This window comes from Coffea eugenioides, chromosome 7 (assembly GCF_003713205.1).
Source record: "Coffea eugenioides isolate CCC68of chromosome 7, Ceug_1.0, whole genome shotgun sequence".
NCBI lineage: Eukaryota > Viridiplantae > Streptophyta > Magnoliopsida > Gentianales > Rubiaceae > Coffea > Coffea eugenioides.
In genome coordinates, this window is record NC_040041.1 from 38,337,131 (window position 1) to 38,359,223 (window position 22,093).

Consider the following 22,093-nt stretch of genomic DNA (forward strand, 5'->3'; position numbering starts at 1 on the left):
TTTACTAAACGCGCTCCAGGAAATTAATTCATGAAATGAGTTACTTTAAAAATATAACGAAGTTATATTACCATGTATTTAGGTCTAATAAGACTAGAAAATATTCCTCGAGGCAAATATCCAATTAAATAATTTATTAAGCCACAAATTAGGCTAAAAAAATAATAATTTTTACGAGTCCTCACAAATTCGGCCTCTATATATGACCTAAAAATTCGGACAGAATGTTCATCACAAAACCCTCACTTTTCAATTTTTGGTCCAAAACAGAAATTGGTTGCAATTAATCACTTTTTCCACCTCCTAGAGTCATTAAACATCATTTCCAATCATCATACATAACCACATAATAACAATCATATGAGAACAGAAAAATCCTAATTAAATATAAAACTTCACTAATTTCAACCAAAATCATGAAATCATCCATAAAATCACTTATTCAACCACCACCAATCACTAATTGAACATTATCAAGATCAAAGGAAGAATTCCCTAGTTACTCACCTTGCAAGCTCAAGAAAGTAAGCAACTTAGCACCAATTTCTTCCAAACAACTCCACAACCAACCTCAATATCACCAAACTAAGAAGTTCTATGGAAAAATTTGAAGATTAAACGGTTGAATTGAAAGATTGGACAAGATTGGAGCTTGAAAATTGAGAGAGTTTTCTTTCCTTTGTTCCTAGCAAGAAATTCGGCCAAGAGCTTCAAAATAAGAAGAATTTTGGGTCAATTTTGGTTTAAATGGTAAAGGCATGAATAGTGGTCAAAAGGTCAAAAGGTCAAAAAGGTAAGAATAAATCCTCAAGTGACACATGTCCTCTTCATTAATTGCTTGCCTAACTTTTTGTCTCTCTTACACAAATATCTTAACACATTGTAAAATAATATCACTTAATACAAAATTCCAACAAGTTGTCAAAAATATAATGCATTTACCGCACTTGCGGGTCCCACGTCCAAAATACGCTTTTAATTTCTCAAAAACTAACCGATACTAGAAAAATCATTTTAAAACTATCTTTGCTCATAACTTTATCTGGGGAATTTTTCTAATCAAGAAAATATAGAAAAGGCAGGCGTTTAAAAAAATAAACCCTAGAAAATTAGAAAATTTCCGGTTCTCAAACTCATTTTTTTTCGGGGCGTCACAGTATCATCACTTACCTAGTAAACAAGAGAGAGGGAGTTGTAGAACACCTTAGCTTCCTTAAAAAACTTCACCAAACAACTTACTAGCACCTAATGGAAGACTTTTATGGAGTAGAAACTAGTTGATGCAATTGGTTTGGAAGATTGAGCTAAATGGAAGCTTGAAAATTGGAGAAATCTTCTTCCTTCTTGAGCTTATGAGAGTCGGCCACCAAGGAGTGAAAAATGGTGATTTTTAGTCAATTTTTGAGATATTTAACTTAAGGGTAAAAAGTCAAAAAGTCCAACCAATGAGAAAGTGCCACTTGGCACTCTATTAAATGCATTTCTATCCTTTAAGTCTCTCTCACATCAATCAAATCACCTCCTCTTCTTCTCTCTTAACACCCGATAAATTTCACTCAGTATCCGGAACTTAATCTTATTGACCGAATTTTTCCGAACTTTCGCACTAGTGGGTCCCACGTCCGATATATATATCCTTAATTTCTCAAAAACTAACCGATACTAGAAAATCATTTTAAAACTATTTTTGCTCATAAACTTTATCTGGGGAATTTTTCTAATAAAGAAAATGTAGAAAAGGCGGGCGTTTAAAAAAAAATAAACCCTAGAAAATTAGAAAATTTCCGGGTTCTCAAACTCATTTTTTTTCGGGGCGTCACAAATAGTCATAGAACAGGCAGGGACACTCACCAAGAGTGAAGTTCAGATGTCAAGTTGGGAATCGAAATCCGCGTCCTCGCTAAATCCTAGAAAACCAAGTTTTTAAGCACTATAAGTTTTCTGTTCAAATTCTAGGTATATAAATATAAAAGGTTATCTGGTATATTACTAGTTTATTTCCTCGAAATAATTCGACAATCCACTTAGGATAAAACTTAGTAAAAGTAGTGAATTGTTTCATATGGCTTTCTTTATAATACTTTTCTTCTATAGGGCAAACTAGAGCCAAATCAATTTGTACAAGTTTTCTTGCCGAACACGTTTTCTATATCTTTTATTTGAAATTATTTAAATCTAGTGGTTTTTAAACAAATTTCCTCTAAAACAACTAGTCAAGGTAATTTTTATGAAAAATTTAAAGTTTAGAAGTTAATGCAATTATTCCCTAAAGGTAATAAAACCAGTTTAAGCCAAGAAAAGGATTGACTAGTCGGCAAGATTTTAAAAGTCCCAATATCTAAGTTTTAATATTAAGTGCCAAACTCAATATATATAACTTAATGTTAGGGCAAAATATTCTCACAAGATTTGATTTAGAAATACTTGAATTCAAAAGACTAGAACGATCTTCACGAGTCCATTTCATTTGCTCATTGTATTCCAAGTTGCCAGTATGGCTAAAGCACAATTTAAATATAAACTTCACTAGGGCTTCATCAATCATTAGCCCTAGGTCTCAACAGATTCCAGTACAATCAAAATTCAACAAAGGAAGTCCACGGTATCAAAACAAATTCCAAATCTCAAACCATGAACCTTCCAAGTACATTTTAGCTAATCACTTGAGCAAATTCATCAAAGATTAAATTCTTGCAAAATTACTCAGATGGTCAAGAGCTTCATCAATCATTAGCTCTTGACAACAAATACGCACTTTCAAACACCAATCCATTCAAAACAAGAAGAAAACTACAGCCAACTTGAGATCCAAATGATTCAAAGAATTCAAAATATCCATTAAATCTTCAACTTTTACTTGCTAGAATCACTAAACGTACAGTTTATAAACCGCTCAATTTAAACTAAAGCGAATAATTCACAAGTCTAGAAAATAAACTCGCCAAAAGCTTGAACTAGTACGGCTAGCATCCAGGTATAAATTTCTAACAAAGATACTTCAAAATTTTCAACAAAGTTTCCATCCTTAGCTTGCTTTACACACTAAACACTTAACATGCATTTTGTCCAACATGGAATGAGACAAATGGCAGGTAATTCCAGCAAATTATTCCGGCTCAGCATGCAGAGTGCAATTATCATGCTACGGTGTACCTTAGGCAGCAATATGAAATTTACAGCCAAGGTTTCGAAGCACAAGCTAGATAAAATTTCTTTCCCTCGGCTGAAACTGGAAAAAAAAATTTCCAACATGTTTCCTCATACGATCTCAACCCAGAATTCCATCCTTTACCCAGGTTTTCTTTCAACTAAACTTCACTTCATACTTAAAGCTAACATACTACATGCATTTCATAACACAATTTCCATTTGACAGCAATTACGGCTGCAAACGAACATGAAATCTCTCGGCTATTCCAGAAAATTTTCCAGCAGCTTAGTTAATCGTAAATCTGGATTTCTTTTTGTACTCAAACTAACATGCATGACTAATCAATGTATTTACTATCAGTCCTAGTCCAAATCAGGTTCGGACATCAACAACATTCAACCCGAATTCCAGAAATTCTGTTCATTACCCTTGGATGAACTTGCATGCAGCAGTTCTCATTTTTATTTAAAACTTTCCAGCCATGCAACCGAATTCCTAGCCATAAAGTTCACATGCACACCAAATAAAGAACTATCTATCAGGTTGGTTCCAAAATTAAGCTCAGATTATCACAAAGTAGCAAATCAAAAACCGAAATTTCCAGCTCAAGCTCGCGACAACTTCACTTCCTTCTCAAACAGATTTTCTGTGACTTAAACTATCATCTGACCACGCAACCCCACATGCATGCTTATAGACAGCTTCATCAACCCATAGACAACTCATCTAAGTCCAGAAATTACCTTAGCGTGAAGCTTAATACCCACGACTAGCAGCTGCAACAATCCTTCACCCTCGGCTGTCCGGAACTTAGCCCGCTAGCTCTTCCTCTTCCTTGCTCAAGCTCGTCACTAGGATGAAGAAGGTTTAGTTCAGACTCCTCACCAGCTCACGGATGAAAGAAAGAAGGAGTAGTAGGTCTCACCCTTTTTTTTTTAGCTTACGGCAGGATGGAAAGGAAATGAGAGGCTCGGCTCACTTTCTCTCTCGGTCGTTAATTCCAAGGGAGCTGCTCCCTCAGGGCTCACGGCTATCAAATGAAACAGCCGACTCCTATTTGTTTCCTCTCTTGGTTTTGCTCTCGGTTGAAGTCCAAAATGGCAGAGCATTTCTTTTCTCTCGGTTGTTGCAGCCTAAGAAAAAAAATGCAGAGTTCTCTCTCTCACTCTTTCTCACGGCTTTGGGTATGAAGATGGAGTGAAGCTTTGCTCTCCGTTTTCTTTCTTTTATTTCCCCTCAGCCGTTAATATCAAGGTAGGAACACAAGGCTTCTTCAGTTAGTGGTTTGATGATTCCTAAGCTTTCCACTCAATCCATAGTCCACTGGTCGCATGGTGAATTTGCTAGAGTGAAAGGTTAGTTTAGTCCTTTAACATTATATCATTTATTTTACCAAACTGAAATTTTTCCTTAACTCACTTGTTAACTCCTAATCTTATTTCTATCTCCTTAATCTCATAAATTCTCACACATTTAATTTTTAGGAAATCAATAAAACAAGTAGCTTAGCACTAAAATATATTTAATTCATACCAGTTACGGTATACCCCATGTTTTTATTTGGTTCGTACAGTTTGTTTTATACGTTTTAAATTTAAACGTTTAATTAATCTATGAATTAGTATTTAATAATTCTAACGGTGAAAATGAAAATAATACATGCCTGGTTAATTCGAGATGGAAGAAGGCTAATTAAATCTTTTCACATCTTGTCCGAATTTTCACTTAAGTCCTCATTCGTAATCTAATTCCGAAAATTTACCCCAATTGAAATTTGACTACTTACTAGTATACTAATCTCGTAAAAATTCAATTATCGAGATTTTAACGTCCTAAGTGTAATTATAAAGGGTTTTGACCTAGAATCGATTCCATCTTAATTCTAAGGTTTCCGATGGCACTTAACATTATTAACACTTAAAATTAGCTATCGACATTCAAGGAATTAATATTAAGGTAATAAATAATCTACATCAAGAAATATTAATTTATCTTGGCAAAACCAAGTACTTTAATATTTTGGCACAATTATATTATTTATCACATAAAAATTGTTTTTACGCACTTATTTAAAGACAAGTAGAAATAATGCTAGAATTTATTAAAGAGTCAAAGTGCAAGTGAAATATGCATGAATATATATATATATTTTTTTCGGGGTTCTCACATCCTCCACTCCTTAGAATAAATTTCGTCCTCGAAATTTACTTTTTTTTTTGACTAAATCAAATGACTCAATCATGTAGTTCGAAACTCGAGTATGAAGATATATTTTCTAAGGATTTCACTCACCAAATTGTCGTACTCAAATTGTCCAAAATGATTTACTAGAATTTAATTTTTAAAATTAACAATTTTAGAAATGATCCAACTTCTTTTGTCCCAAAACGGCCAACCGAAAATCTTATTCGTTCGGGGAAAGCTTTTTCACGTACCTTTCGTAACCAAACTAATAACAGGATATGAAATACACATTTGGAAAAATTGTGGTCTATATATATATATATATATAAATGACTATTCGAATGGAATATAAGAAGAAAGGAAATTGGTTCTGATCTTGATGGTCAAAATTTCTAAATGCATTCGACCTTTGGTAAGGAATTTAACATTTGTTATTTGGACGTTTGGTTAAGAAAAATCATTTAACCCCACAAATAATTTTTGAGAATAAAATGCTTTTAAGAAAATAAGCAGACATGCAGGTTCGTATTTACTTAAACTTCGGTCCAACGCCTCTACTCTTCACACCTAATATGAGAATTAGCTTTTATGCCACATAAAACTTAACTATTTACTCTCCAATTCACGACCAATATTCATTCTTATTTCTAAGGAAAGGTCCAAACCCAAACTCTGCCTGATTTTCAATTTTTATGCGAGTTCAAGGTGTATACATATATATAAATATTAATTTTTTTTTTTAACAAGGTCATACAAGAGGAAGAACAATCAACCAAAATGAGAGCATGTCATTGCATGAGTTGATAATGAACATAAAACTTTGCATGTGTACTACCAAACAAACTAACAAACCAACATGATCAGATACAGAATTTATAGCATTCAAATCCTTCAAAAGGGAACAAATATCATGCTTAACAAAATATATAGGTCAAAACACAAGCATCACCTCAACTATCATAGACAAAAGGTATAAAAGGTCGTGCTTCATAATCTAGCTTAATCTAGCTTGCAACTGAGCGAGGGACTTAATTCCCTTAGGTAAGACCAATCTCATTTTGAACATTAGAGCTGTATCAGCTATCTTTTCAATTAAAGTTCCGTATTCCATCGTAATATCTATCCTTTAACAAGCACCAGTCACCACATAACAAAGATGATTACAGCATATATCAAGCTCAAGTACATTTTAGTAAGAAGTCAAACAAGTCTTTTTAAGTACATTCAATATTCAGACATGGAAAATTCGTCAAACTTATCTCACCTCAATTTTGAAAACTCTCCTCAAGATTTAGAGCTATTCACAACTGCATAATTCCTATCTAAACTACGATTTCACTCAATTCTAAGTTTAAACCTATATTTTGGGTGAGAGATAGCATATATCCCATTTAACATTTAGCGACTAGTAGAATTATTCATCTCAAAAATAGAATTGGCACTAATCTTCAAGGTTTCACTATTGGCTCTTCACCTTTAACTTCCAAAAACTAGACTTAGCCTTTTCGATTCTGCTTCTCCAAATTTAATCGTGATTCCTAGTCATATCATAATGCAATATACTAAATTCTTCCCAATCTGCAAATATACCATTGAATGAAATATCTGGTACTCGGGTACAAGAATCTGACAATAGGATAATTCACAACTCGGGCTGGCCAGTCCCAAGAGTTACTCACCTATATGTGAGATTCCTACCCAACATACATATCTAATTCCCTTAGCAATAGTAATTAGTTCAACACTTAATAGGCCATTCCCCACGGTCCGAGAACCCTCTCCCGGCACGAGTTCGATAGGAGCTCTGATACCACCTGTGGCGACCCTACTTCCCCCTAAGGCGAACCAGAGGGTTGGCGGGCCGTCTGCCTTGCTCTCGCCAGGACTCACGCAAGCAATCTAGCCCAAATCCTTCTGAAGAATAAACTAAACTATTACAACACCGTTTCCTTCCAGATAGACTGATAACTAAATCCTCATTAACTTCAAAGATAACAAGATTTATAAGATAGCCAATCGACGGCTCTTAAACACTTCACGCGTTACTTACAAGGATTAAAGCCATACCATCCCAAATACATATAATTTCACACAACAAAAATATATACATACTAGCCAAATGACAGAATTAGGGTTTACACATTTTCCAGCTTCAAGTGGCAATCCAAAATAAAAGATACAATGTTTAACTCAAACTACAAGCATAAAAGTGAAATTAGATTTCAAGTCTTGCTCAAGTGCCAGGACCTGTCAAGGAAAACAAATGAACGTGGGGTGAGCTAAAGCTCAGTGGTGCCCCAAAACATGCAATCACGTAAATCAAACAGCGAGTAACAATTTCACAAATTGAACAATTAGGAAAGTATATAACAGCACAAGATAGGATACAGGGGCTCTCAGGAGCCATTCTCCATGAACTTGATCAAAATTTTCCGTAGCCGACCCTCCGTCAACTTTCACTACCTAAGGTCCATGTAGATCTTCTTATTTTTCTTAACTCCGGCCACCAATCCTACCCCTTTACCGGGCCCATACGACAAACACGAGAGTGGTAATACTCGAGTATACCTTAGGCTGGTCGAGGGATTCACCCAACGACGTTACGCCCAACACTTATAGACTAGTCGAGGGATTCACCCAACGACGTTACGTCCAACACTTATAGACTAGTCGAGGGATTCACCCAACGACTTTACGTCCGACACTTGATTTTTATAGACTGGTCGAGGGATTCACCCGACGACTTTACGTCCGACACTTATAGACTAGTCGAGGGATTCACCCAACGACTTTACGTCCGACACTTGATTTTTTTATAAACTGGTCGAGGAATTCACCCAACGACTTTACGTCCAACACTTGATTACCAGGTCAGGATAAGAGGCCCTCCCACCCTTAAGGTGTGGTACATTCCCCTGCCTAGTAATTTAGCACTTAGCAAGCGCAAGCAAGATATTCACGAAAAACACTTCAAGCAAGTCACCACTCGAAAGGCTAGTGTGATAAAGTACACACTGCTCACTTCGATGGATCAGCAATCATTTTTGGCAATTATCACATAACGAGTCGATAAAACACTTTAACCAAATAGTCATAGAACAGGCAGGGACACTCACCAAGAGTGAAGTTTAGATGTCAAGTTGGGAATCGAAATCCGCATCCTCGCTAAATCCTAGAAAACCAAGTTTTTAAGCACTATAAGTTTTCTGTTCAAATTATAGGTATATAAATATAAAAGGTTATCTGGTATATTACTAGTTTATTTCCTCGAAATAATTCGACAATCCACTTAGGATAAAACTTAGTAAAAGTAGTGAATTGCTTCATATGGTTTTCTTTATAACACTTTTCTTCTATAGGGCAAACTAGAGCCAAATCAATTTGTACAAGTTTTCTTGCCGAACACGTTTTCTATATCTTTTATTTGAAATTATTTAAATCTAGTGGTTTTTAAACAAATTTCCTCTAAAACAACTAGTCAAGGTAATTTTTATGAAAAATTTAAAGTTTAGAAGTTAATGCAATTATTCCCTAAAGGTAATAAAACCAGTTTAAGCCAAGAAAAGGATTGACTAGTCGGCAAGATTTTAAAAGTCCCAATATCTAAGTTTTAATATTATATGCCAAACTCAATATATATAACTTAATGTTAGGGCAAAATATTCTCACAAGATTTGATTTAGAAATACTTGAATTCAAAAGACTAGAACGATCTTCACGAGTCCATTTCATTTGCTCATTGTATTCCAAGTTGCCAGTATGTCTAAAGCACAATTTAAATATAAACTTCACTAGGGCTTCATCAATCATTAGCCCTAGGTCTCAACAGATTCCAGTACAATCAAAATTCAACAAAGGAAGTCCAAGGTATCAAAACAAATTCCAAATCTCAAACCATGAACCTTCCAAGTAAATTTTAGCTAATCACTTGAGCAAATTCATCAAAGATTAAATTCTTGCAAAATTACTCAGATGGTCAAGAGCTCCATCAATCATTAGCTCTTGACAACAAATACTCACTTTCAAACACCAATCCATTCAAAACAAGAAGAAAACTACAGCCAACTTGAGATCCAAATGATTCTAAGAATTAAAAATATCCATTAAATCTTCAACTTTTACTTGCTAGAATCACTAAACGTACAGTTTATAAACCGCTCAATTTAAACTAAAGCGAATAATTCACAAGTCTAGAAAATAAACTCGCCAAAAGCTTGAACTAGTATGGCTAGCATCCAGGTATAAATTTCTAACAAAGATACTTCAAAGTTTTCAACAAAGTTTCCATCCTTAGCTTGCTTTACACACTAAACACTTAACATGCATTTTGTCCAACATGGAATGAGACAAATGGCAGGTAATTCCAGCAAATTTACAGCCAAGGTTTCGAAGCACAAGCTAGATAAAATTTCTTTCCCTCGACTGAAACAGGAAAAAAAAAAATTCCAACATGTTTCCTCATACGATCTCAACCCAGAATTCCATCATTTACCCAGGTTTTATTTCAACTAAACTTCACTTCATACTTAAAGCTAACATACTACATGCATTTCATAACACAATTTCCATTTGACAGCAATTACGGCTGCAAACGAACATGAAATCTCTCGGCTATTCCAGAAAATTTTCCAGCAGCTTAGTTAATCGTAAATCTGGATTTCTTTTTGTACTCAAACTAACATGCATGACTAATCAATGTATTTACTATCAGTCCTAGTCCAAATCAGGTTCGGACATCAACAACATTCAACCCGAATTCCAGAAATTCTGTTCATTACCCTTGGATGAACTTGCATGCAGCAGTTCTCATTTTTATTTAAAACTTTCCAGCCATGCAACCGAATTCCTAGCCATAAAGTTCACATGCACACCAAATAAAGAACTATCTATCAGGTTGGTTCCAAAATTAAGCTCAGATTATCACAAAGTAGCAAATCAAAAACCGAAATTTCCAGCTCAAGCTCGCGACAACTTCACTTCCTTCTCAAACAGATTTTCTGTGACTTAAACTATCATCTGACCACGCAACCCCACATGCATGCTTATAGACAGCTTCATCAACCCATAGACAACTCATCTAAGTCCAGAAATTACCTTAGCGTGAAGCTTAATACCCACGACTAGCAGCTGCAACAATCCTTCACCCTCGGCTGTCCGGAACTTAGCCCGCTAGCTCTTCCTCTTCCTTGCTCAAGCTCGTCACTAGGATGAAGAAGGTTAGTTCAGACTCCTCACCAGCTCATGGATGAAAGAAAGAAGGAGTAGTAGGTCTCACCCTTTTTTTTTTAGCTTACGGCAGGATGGAAAGGAAATGAGAGGCTCGGCTCACTTTCTCTCTCGGTCGTTAATTCCAAGGGAGCTGCTCCCTCAGGGCTCACGGCTATCAAATGAAACAGCCGACTCCTATTTGTTTCCTCTCTTGGTTTTGCTCTCGGTTGAAGTCCAAAATGGCAGAGCATTTCTTTTCTCTCGGTTGTTGCAGCCTAAGAAAAAAAATGCAGAGTTCTCTCTCTCACTCTTTCTCACGGCTTTGGGTATGAAGATGGAGTGAAGCTTTGCTCTCCATTTTCTTTCTTTTATTTCCCGTCAGCCGTTAATATCAAGGTTGGAACACAAGGCTTCTTCAGTTAGTGGTTTGATGATTCCTAAGCTTTCCACTCAATCCATAGTCCACTGGTCGCATGGTGAATTTGCTAGAGTGAAGGGTTAGTTTAGTCCTTTAACATTATATCATTTATTTTACTAAACTGAAATTTTTCCTTAACTCACTTGTTAACTCCTAATCTTATTTCTATCTCCTTAATCTCACAAATTCTCACACATTTAATTTTTAGGAAATCAATAAAACAAGTAGCTTAGCACTAAAATATATTTAATTCATACCAGTTACGGTATACCCCATGTTTTTATTTGGTTCGTACAGTTTGTTTTATACGTTTTAAATTTAACCGTTTAATTAATCTATGAATTAGTATTTAATAATTCTAACGGCGAAAATGAAAATAATACATGCCTGGTTAATTCGAGATGGAAGAAGGCTAATTAAATCTTTTCACATCTTGTCCGAATTTTCACTGAAGTCCTCATTCGTAATCTAATTCCGAAAATTTACCCCAAATGAAATTTGACTACTTACTAGTATACTAATCTCGCAAAAATTCAATTATCGAGATTTTAACGTCCTAAGTGTAATTATAAAGGGTTTTGACCTAGAATCGATTCCATCTTAATTCTAAGGTTTCCGATGGCACTTAACATTATTAACACTTAAAATTAGCTATCGACATTCAAGGAATTAATATTAAGGTAATAAATAATCTACATCAAGAAATATTAATTTATCTTGGCAAAACCAAGTACTTTAATATTTTGGCACAATTATATTATTTATCACATAAAAATTGTTTTTACGTACTTATTTAAAGACAAGTAGAAATAATGCTAGAATTTATTAAAGAGTCAAAGTGCAAGTGAAATATGCATGAATATATATATATTTTTTTTCGGGGTTCTCACAGAGCTAGGGTGACTTTCTTACTATTGTACAAGAAGCTATACTTGTTAGTCACGCCATCAAAAGTTACCTGCCTGTCAAACTGCCACGGCCTATCTAGTATAACATGACTAGTCTGCATAGGAACTATATCACATAATATATCATCAGAATATTTATGAATTTGAAAGGATATAAGAACCTGTTTGGTTACTCGAACCTCCCCAGAATTGTTGAGCCACTAGAGTTTGTAGGGTCGCAGGTGATCCCTTGTAGGCAGCTTCAAGTTGTCCACCATGAGTGAACTAGCTACATTTGTGCAGCTCCCGCTATCAATAATCACACTACAAAGTGCTTGGTTGATGAAGCACCTGGTGTAGAAAATGTTCTCCCGTTGAAGCTCTTCCTCCATAACACGTGTAGTTAATGCTCTCCTTGCAACCAATGCAGTCCCAAAGTGACCCTCGGGTGCATTAAATTCCTCTTCATTTGGTGACTCACCATCACTACCTCCTTCAAGTGGCGGCATGCCGTCGTACTCGGCTTCGTCTTCACTCACGATCTCGCCATTTTGCAGCATAATCATAGTCCTTTGGTTGGGGCATTGACTAGCGATATGGCCTCTACCTTGGCATTTGAAACATCGAGTATCACGACCTCTAGTTTGTGCCCTAGGCTCTTCAAATTTTGGAATAAAAGAGGGTGGTTTCCCACCATTAGAACTGCCCACCTTACCTCCCTCGAATCTCGGCTTTGGTTTAGGAGCAGTTGGTGAAGGCCGAGAGTCATTCCTTGGTTGGAACGAACGGTTGGTGGAGTAGGTGGTATTGCTGAAATTGTGCCGAGTAGTTCCCCTCCTCTTGAGCCGTTGTTTGATCTTAATGGCCTTGTCAACAAGCTCATGCAACTCCATATAGTGTTGAAGTTCCACTCGTTAGCAATATCGGGTCTTAACACGTTCAAGAATCTAGCCATGGTGGCTTGGGATCCCCTTGCATATCCTCTTGCATATCCGCCCTAAGTATCAGGATGTCCATCTCCTTGTGATACTCATCCACACTCCGGTTGCCTTGGACTAAGGTTTATAATTGGTGGTACAAATCCCTAGTATAGTGTCCAGGAACAAATCGGTTGCGTATCATGGCTCGAAGCTCGGGCCATGGAATGAGCTCAGGTAGCCCACTTCTCCTTCTTGACTTCTTGATTTGGTCTCACCAAACCACAGCGTACTTAGTGAATTCCATGGTTGCCAATTGCATCTTTTACACCTCGGTGTAGTTTGGGCAAGAAAAAACCATTTCGACCTTGGACAACCATTCGAGAAAGGCCTCGGGATCGGACTGTCCTTTGAATTCAGGGATTTTCATTTTGATTCCCTTGAACACATCGGTAGGTCCCGTTTGGTTCCTTTGCCTTGGTCGAACGCGATGTTCCTCGTCATCATCATCATTATTGGAACCATCGGACTCCTCCACGTCCTTTTGCCTTCGCGCGGACTTAGAAGTTTTTGGTGTTCTAGATGCTCAGATTTGCAGCAACTCATCTTGAATTGGTTCTAACATGCGTTGGAAACGCCTTTCCATTTGCTTCATCATCTTTTCCAAGTCCATAGGGCGGGATGCTCCTTCGTTTCCACTAGACATGTAGTCTCGAATGTACCTGCGAGGGTTAGTAGCAAAGGAAAAAGAAAGAAAAGAAAGATTTTTGTACTCTCCCCCTAAAGTGTATACTCTCTCACTCGGATATGGTCACTCAGATCACTCAATTGAGCTCTCCAAAATTGTCTCACAGCCCCTTGCAAGACCTTGAAGAAATTAGAATTTCCACAAGTGCTCAAATTAAACTTAAAAATTAAGTTCACACAAGAATTTGAGATTCGTAAGAGTAGAGATTTTCTTGGAAAACAAAATTAGGACACTAAGTGTGGAGTGATAGAATATATTCAGGAATAAAAATTGGAAAAAGAATGGACTCAAAAGCTACAAAAAATTAAGATTGACGCTCGAAGGTCCTGATCGAAAAAAAATGGTCCTTTTTTGGATTTTGGTTAGTCTACTCTTGTCCTTTTTTTTTTTTTTTTTTGCAGAGGTGTGGATATAACCTAGGAGCAATTCTAGGCAAGGGTCAGCTAAAAAATAGGGAGCAAAGTGACTTGGAAGGGCACTTGGTCTTGTTTTGGAAACCTTTTTGGTTTTAGAAACCAGTTGGGTTTGGAAGTCTGGCAGCGGCTGTTTCCTTTTTCTTTTCTAGTTGCTCAGCCGAATGGTTCCCTCTTCCCAGATGTTCTAGAAATGTACAAAGGCTGGGGTGTTGGATGAATTAAATCGGCTCTCACTGGCTGCTCAACTCACAAGAAGCAAGACAGCAAGCTGGATGGAGTCGCAAAAATACGATGTCACTCAAGTCCCCCACGGACTCCCCCCCTTCGGGTTACCCAAGAACCTCCCAAGAAAAGTTCAAGAACTCCTCGAAAACCCTTCACAGATGCTTGAGAGTATAAGAAACTATTCAAGAAATGCAAGCTACAGGTTTTCAAGGTTCAAGAATCTCAAGAAATCCCAGAAGTTGTAGATCAGAATTTTTGAATGTAGACTAGACTCAATGTAATCAGCAATTGATTCCCAACCGAGCTCTAGTTTCTTGTTTGATTTCCCCAATTCAATAACAATATTCAAGACTCTTTTGTTTCGAAATTTGCTTTATGTGTTTGTTTCATTTTTTTCTGTTAACAAATGATGAAATCAACACACAACCAAACCAAACACGACACAATGAACTCCCAGAAATTCCAAAAGTTCAAACGATAGCAATATAGATTCAACAAGGACGACCAGAATTTGAAATCAATGGAGACTCGCAGACAGATTGCAATGTGCGACCAGATTTTGAACTAACGAGACAGACACAAATTCAGACACGAAACGAGGAAGAAACTATGTTACCAACAACTAGCTCTGATGCTAGCTGATACGAATCGCGTTGCTGAGGAGATTCGTGACCCAAGACCGGTTGTTGGACTTGTGATTGACGACCAAGGAAGGTAGCAGCGGAAACCCTACGACCCCTCTAATCCCCGTGACTATGAACTTTTTGACATTATCTCAACCCGTAATCAAACGAATTAGCGAACCTCAGGCAAGTGTAGAAGGCGCCACAACTCAAGTGTGATTCTTGAATTGATAAGCCAACAAGACCACTAGAGTATGACTCTATGTTGCTCAAGGGATGCTCGAAAGCTATAGAGAAAATTATCTCACTAGTTTTTATGATAAAATGTCAACCTCTTTTATTGATGTAATATGGCTCCTTATATAGGATACAAGCAAGACCTAATCTAATAAGGAAAAGAAACTAAAGGTGCGGCTGGTATGACCCTAACAAGTGAAGGAAACGAAAAAGGAAGCTGCTTCCTCAATCCTCGACGGATTGGGCTTCATGCGGGCTTTCCTTCCTAGGAGCCGACCTTCACATATAATGACGACTAAAATGACAATCCTACCCTTGGCGATTCTATGCGCAACATGCACTTAGCCAATTATTCAAGCTAATCAAACTAACATGTAAATAAAGGAAACTACTAAAATGGGAAGCTAGGGTTTGGTAAAACCCTAAACCTCGGGTGCCACTTCAATGCGCAATACCGGACCTCGATCACCTTCACCAGAGTGTATGAATCCCTCAAAGGACTTGTGTAAGGCCTGCACGAGTACATTGAGTTGCTCACGAAGTCTCTTTGCGCGGGCCCTAGTGATGGGTCCGTTTGGAGCTTGCATGCACCCCTCAGCTCCTCGACCACTCGTGCCACCGTTAGCGTGCCCACGTACCACGATGCTATCAAAATCAATTCTTGCTCAAAACATGAAAGTTGTAGGGAATTGAGTTGGCTTTCTACTTAGAAAATTTCAGTTCAATCGGAGCACTGTAGCTTGTGAAATGAATAAAATACTCCTAACTGCCCAAATTTTCACTCGAGGGTTAGGCGTATGTACTCGCGACTTGAGCGAAGATTGAGGTCGAATTGAACTGGATCGTCTATGGTATTTGAGTTTTCTTTAGTAAAGGTATATAAACTTAAATTTTGTCGGAACTCGTGCCCTTTTAAAAAATGAAACTAGCGACCCTTGAAAATACAATTTTCTCGATCTTTTATACCAAGTGCGACTTCAAAAGTATAAATCACTTCTTTATCGAAACTAAACGAGTGAGCATGAATTTTTTAGAGTTTGATAAGTAACTTGCATACTAGTTAAATGAAACTCTTAAGTTTCATTTACTTGATTTTCTTGAAGCAAAACTCTTAAGTTTCAAATCCTAGTTGATTTTAAACTTTTGCATAATATTTTACCTCAGATTTGGACTCCATCCAAGGAGTTGCACCTGAGCGTGACCTTGAAAAGCACTAGATCTTTGGTAAGTGCTTCCAAGTACATGATTGAACATGATACTTGATTTAAATATTTGATATTTGATTGGTCTTGTGAGGACTCGTAAAAACTATTATTTTATGCCTAATTTATGGCTTAATAAATTATTTAATTGGATTTTTGCCACGAGGAATATTTTCTAGCCTTATTAGACCTAAATACATGGAAATATAACTTCATTATATTTTTAAAGTGACTCGTTCTGAAAATTAATTTCCTGGAGTACGTTTAGTAAAAATAGTGAATAGTACTTGGAGATTTTATCCGCGTAGTGGCACAATAAACTTGGAATATTGAAGACTTGTACTATGGTCCTAAAATAGGTAATCTTATGAATAAATACTCAAGTGATAGTTAGTAGTACAATCGTTATAAGAATTTCTCGGAAGTTTCGCGTTATATCGTTAAAATTGACGGTACGCGTTTTCACACGCGCGACGTTATTTGAGGGACTTTAGACCCTTATATCGGGACAATTAAGAGTGAATAACACTTACATGAATATAAATGCATTGGAGGTTCAGTGCACTAGTGAACCAAACGCGCGAGAAAATCGAACCTAATCGCGCCAAACGCGCCCCTAATGAGAGTTGACTTTTGGGTGAATTTACACCACTTATTTCACCTTCTCTTGGAAGCTAAAGGAAATCAGATTTCTCTCCATCTTCTCTCTCCTCATAGCCGACCAAACACCCTCCTCTCTCTAACTCCATTGCTTCAAAATTTCTGCTCACTAATCTCACTCAAAACCACCCCAAATCATCTCCAAATTCAACCAAACTTGCACCACACCTAGCTTGACACTTGAGGAGCATTTTGAGCTGCAAACAAGGGCTGGAAATCACGGTTTTTCTGGGGTAATAGAGGGCCGAAAATTCTGCTGAACATCAACCCAAAGTAAGTGATGATCCACTCTTGGAAACTTGAAGTTTGGAAGCTATCTTACCTTGTTAAGTTCATGCATGCATTTGGTTAGCTTGATATGGATGTAAAATGTGATAGTGGGCTCTTTGTATTCCCACACTTGGGTTGTTGTTGCTGATTTGAGGATCAATGTTGGATTTAATGGTAGTTTAATGGTTATAATGATGAATTTATGGAGTGTTATTGTTGGGAACTCAAGTAGAGGTCATGACCAGAAATTGCCGAATCTGCCCCTGTTTTGTTCGGCCATGATAAGGCCCATTTTTGGTGATTTATTGGCATGATCCTGATGTGTATATGTTATATTATGTGTGTAGAAATTTTCGTTGGAAAACATTAACGATTGGATGGGCAAATGAATTTATTCATGAACTAGGCATGCTGGAAAATTATTTTCGGGTAAAACTGTCCAGTGGTCGTATTTTGGCCATAACTCTGTCCTCGGGTGTCAAAATCACGTTACGTCGGTGGCGTTTGAAACTAGACATTCCTAGCTTTAATTTGAGATAAAATACACGTTCTGATTCTTTGTGAGTGATCCGAACCAAACGTTTTAAGTTAGCTGTCCTGTCTCTCGGATTTGCTGGAATGGCTTGTTGAGGCAGCAACTTGAGGCTCAATTTTGAGCTGGTTGCTTGCCGAATTTCAGAACATTTCCTTCTGTGAACTTTTAGTCCCGTGAATGTATTTTCTGACGCCATAAACCATGCCTCATTCCGAGTTAAATTGATTGAGTTGTGACTAAAACAAGAGGACTGCCCTGTTTTGGAAAAACGTAGTATTTGGACTGATTTGGGGCAAAACTTGGGAATGATTTTATTAATTGAAGTTCTTGATGCTCATCACTTACCAAAGGTATCATGGATGTGTCTTAGACCTTTGTTTCACAAATGAACCATGTTCGGATAGTTTTCTTGTTTAAACGATTTGAAATTGTGAAATGAAAGTCACAAGGCAGATTGCCTTAGAATTTTTCCTGAACTTTGGTTGACTAATTAACTACCTTCCCGAGGGTATTTTTCCCTAAAATTTGATAGAGGAATACCTTGCATATAGGAGTAAAATACTGCCAATTTTGGCACCAATTCAAGTTCGTTTCGATACCGAATTAAATTGCTAGTGTTGGAGGTTCAAAACTGGAAATTCTTCTTCAGTCTTGAATCTTCCTCAACTTTGAGCTACCGTATCTCGGTACTTGAAACTCCGATTCTTGATCCGCTTGTTTTTTTATAAACCTCACTTGTAACACTAATTGAGCTGTAAATTTCAGAGGCCGGTTTGCAACATGTGAATCGTGCCGAATTTCCAAAGTTGGCCGAAATCCAACTTAATTCTGCCTTGTACGCCGAACCTGTACCTTCAAGCTCATTTTTGAATACCTTCCACTTAGATTCATGGAAAAGTGTCTTTTAAGAACTTTTAGTACTTTCTAAGAGGTTTCCAACGGTACCAAGTTTTATAATTTTGGACCTACTGAGTGCAAGATCTGATTTTTCTAAATTTGACGCGCAAAGCTGAAATTTGCTGATTTCTTAGAAAATGAAAATTTGAAAACTTGTTACTCCTTCTTGATGATAATTGATCGCTTTAAACTTGATTTCATGAAGGAAATCAGTTTTTCTTGTGTTAATAAAACCTCACTTTTGAACCTTTATTTTGAGTGGCTAAGGTTCTTGGTTTGAGGTATTGACTAGTCCAAATAAGCGTAACTCCTTTCTTGATTAATACGTGATTGTGAGTGAAAAATACTTGTTAATTGCTTCAGGTGCTCAAGCGAGTCTTGAAAAGAATCCCGGAGGGGACAACTAAAGATTTTTTCGCTCAATTACTTTTGAATTGGTGAGTGTCAAGTGCCTGACTTGTCGTGTTTACTTGATTTACCTGCTTATATACGTGAATATCACTTGATGAGACGAGTGTGTACTTTATCGCACTCGCTCTCCTTTACTTGAACTTTACTTGTATTAACTTGGTTTTCAAAGTCGATTGAGTGAATCTCGTCGACTAAAATATACCCGTTTTCGTGTGCGTGTCGTGTTGCCATGCATGTCGTGTATGTCGTGCGTGTCATGTTGTCGGGTGGAGTGAACCTCCTCGACTTATGGGGACGCCCAATTCTCTTAACCAATCTTACAACTCGAGCCGGCATGGGCTTGGTCGAGAAGTTTGATAAACCAAGAGAATAACAAAACACAACTTCATCTTTTGAGATCTTGTTCGGCATACTCGTGGAGTATCGCCCTTTCCGTGCGTGTTCAAAAATCAAAACTTGATCTCTTGAGATCTCGTGTGGCATACTCAACGAGTATCGCCTTTTTCGTGCGTGTTTGGTTTCGGATCCGAGAGGGTGGAATGTTGGTCGGAGGAAGTAATAAGTGAAGTTTCTACGGATAAAATACCCACCAGGATAACGGAGTGTCATCACGAGGGGGTATCGGATCGAGCCGTGGCGAAGCAAGAGGAAAATAGCTCCTGAGAGCTCCTATATCCTTGAATTGTTTCTGTTTATTTTTCTCGCTCGAATTGTAAATTACTTGAATATTGGGATTGTTATTTGGACAACGTGTTTGCATGTGTGTTTTCTTGGCCTCACGAGCGTTTCGCTCACCCCGTAGATTTGTTTTCCTTAACAGGAATGGATGGAGTGAAACTCGTTGGAACCCTTTGGATGTACTTTTGTATTAGGGTTTCAATTGTAATTGACTAGACATTTTGGCTATTGTATATATTTGGGAATTGATTTATCTTTTGGATCCTGACGTAAGAATTGGATAACGGATGTATTTTGAACACGTGGTACAAGACTTGGATATTCGTTTATGGAAGCGATTTTTCCTTATTAGACTGGTATAAATTGTTATATATTGTTAAGTTTGAATTGATTTGTCTCGAGACCTGGCGAGAGCTAGGCAGGCGTTCCGCGGATACCCTTGGGTTCGCCCTTGGGAGAAGTGGGGGCGTCACAGTTGGTATCAGAGCTTAGGCTTTAGATCTTTGTAGTGTATCCTAGGCTTAAAAGTTTAGGATACCGGACTGTGGGACTGGTTTGAAAGTTAAGTGACTACTTGTAGGAAAAAAAAAATCAGAGTAACTTCGCGTGGCCTCTGCATGGAGTGAGTTTGGGCCAAGACGTGATATGGTCCCAATTATATGAATATGTATAAAAGACTAAGTACTCTTCTTGTGCGTAAGTTGTGAACTATGAAAGTGGTAAGTGTAAAACCTTTATCATGCTATTTGAGGTAGATAGATATGTACGTCAGGTAGGGATCTTAAACTTCGTTAATTTGCACTTGGGAGCGTACGGCCTGAGTTGTAAATTCTCTTAGTTCTGGATTCTTGTACTTGAGTACTAAATACTTTTTCTGAGAGAATACTTGTGACTTCGAAAGGGATATAGTCTCGTATATTATAGTGTGAATAAAAATCATAAGTGGTTTTGAGATAAATTCTGATGGCAAAGGTCAGAGCCCGGAGGATTCTTGTATTGGACTTGAGATCTCCATTATGGGAAATGAACGAGAAAAAAAAAACTAGACCCTTTTGACTGATATAGTTAGAATTGTCAGGGGTGATGCTAAGTGTTGAGGCCATTGTATTTTGCATGACTGTATGGCCTACTTTTGGGGCACTTGTTTGACTTTAGTCTTCTGTGAGTAAAAGTACTTTTGTGGCACCTGTGTACTATATTTTTGTGATCTTCCCTGACTTGCTAATTGTATGGATTTTGACATGTTAATGAATGTAAATTATTATTATTTTTAATGTTTTCGCAATTGGCCCTTGTTTCAAGTATTTTCTCGCGTAATTGATTTATTTCTTGCACTAGGCATACTTAGGTTATGAAAGGGCTAAGAAGGGGTCGAGGCCGTGGTCGAGGCCGTGGGCGAGGGACTGGGCAAACCCAACCTCAAGGGGATGAACAAGGATCGGCCACTAGACCGACCCAAGGACAAGAAAATATGGAGGTTAACCAAATGGCTACTGCCATTAATAGGATGACTGACATCCTAGAACGATTAGCTGAGAGACAGGAACCAGTGCCAGTTAACCAACCTGGGGGCCAGGATAGAGGGGAAGATAGAGCCTTAGAGAGATTCTTAAAGTTCAACCCGCCTAAGTTCATTGGTGAGCCTGATCCTGAGGTAGCGGAGAATTGGCTAGAAAGAATGACTAATATTTTCGCAGCCCTAGATTATGCGGAGGAGAGACGAGTAACTTTTGCTGTCTTTCAGTTTGAGGGTGCAGCACGTGCTTGGTGGGATATGATAAGGGGAAAATGGGGAAGAGCACAAACCCCTTGGACTTGGGAAAATCTTTTAGGAGAATTTAATGAGAAGTTTCTCCCGCCCTTAGTTCAAGAGAAACGGGAGGACGAATTCATAAAAGTGAAGCAGGGGGCGTCTAGTGTGGCTGAGTATGAAGGAAAATTTACTAGACTTTCTAGATACGCCCCAGAATTGGTAGCCACTGAGAGGAGAAGGATAAGGCGATTTGTACAAGGACTTAACGTGGAGATTCAAGAGGGGTTAGCAGCGGCCCAAATCTCTACTTTCACTGAAGCCCTAGAGAAGGCGCAGAGAGTCGAAAGTGCAAGGCTGCATGTTAAGGATTTTCATGCCAAGAAAAGGGGCACTTCTAGTCATCCTCTTGGACAAGCAGATAAGGGTGCCCCACCTTCTAAAAAGGAAAAAGGAACGGGAGGAATAGAGACATCTGGTACACAAAAAAAGACTCAATCAAGAGGAGGCCACAATGGAAGGGATCAACCGAGGGAGACTCCTCCAAGTGGTCAGCCTGTGGCTCCTCAAGTTATTTGTGGTTATTGTCGCAAGTCTAACCATACAGAGAATGAGTGCTGGAAGAAATCGGGAAAGTGTTTGTATTGTGGTAGCACTGAGCATCAGATCGCGAACT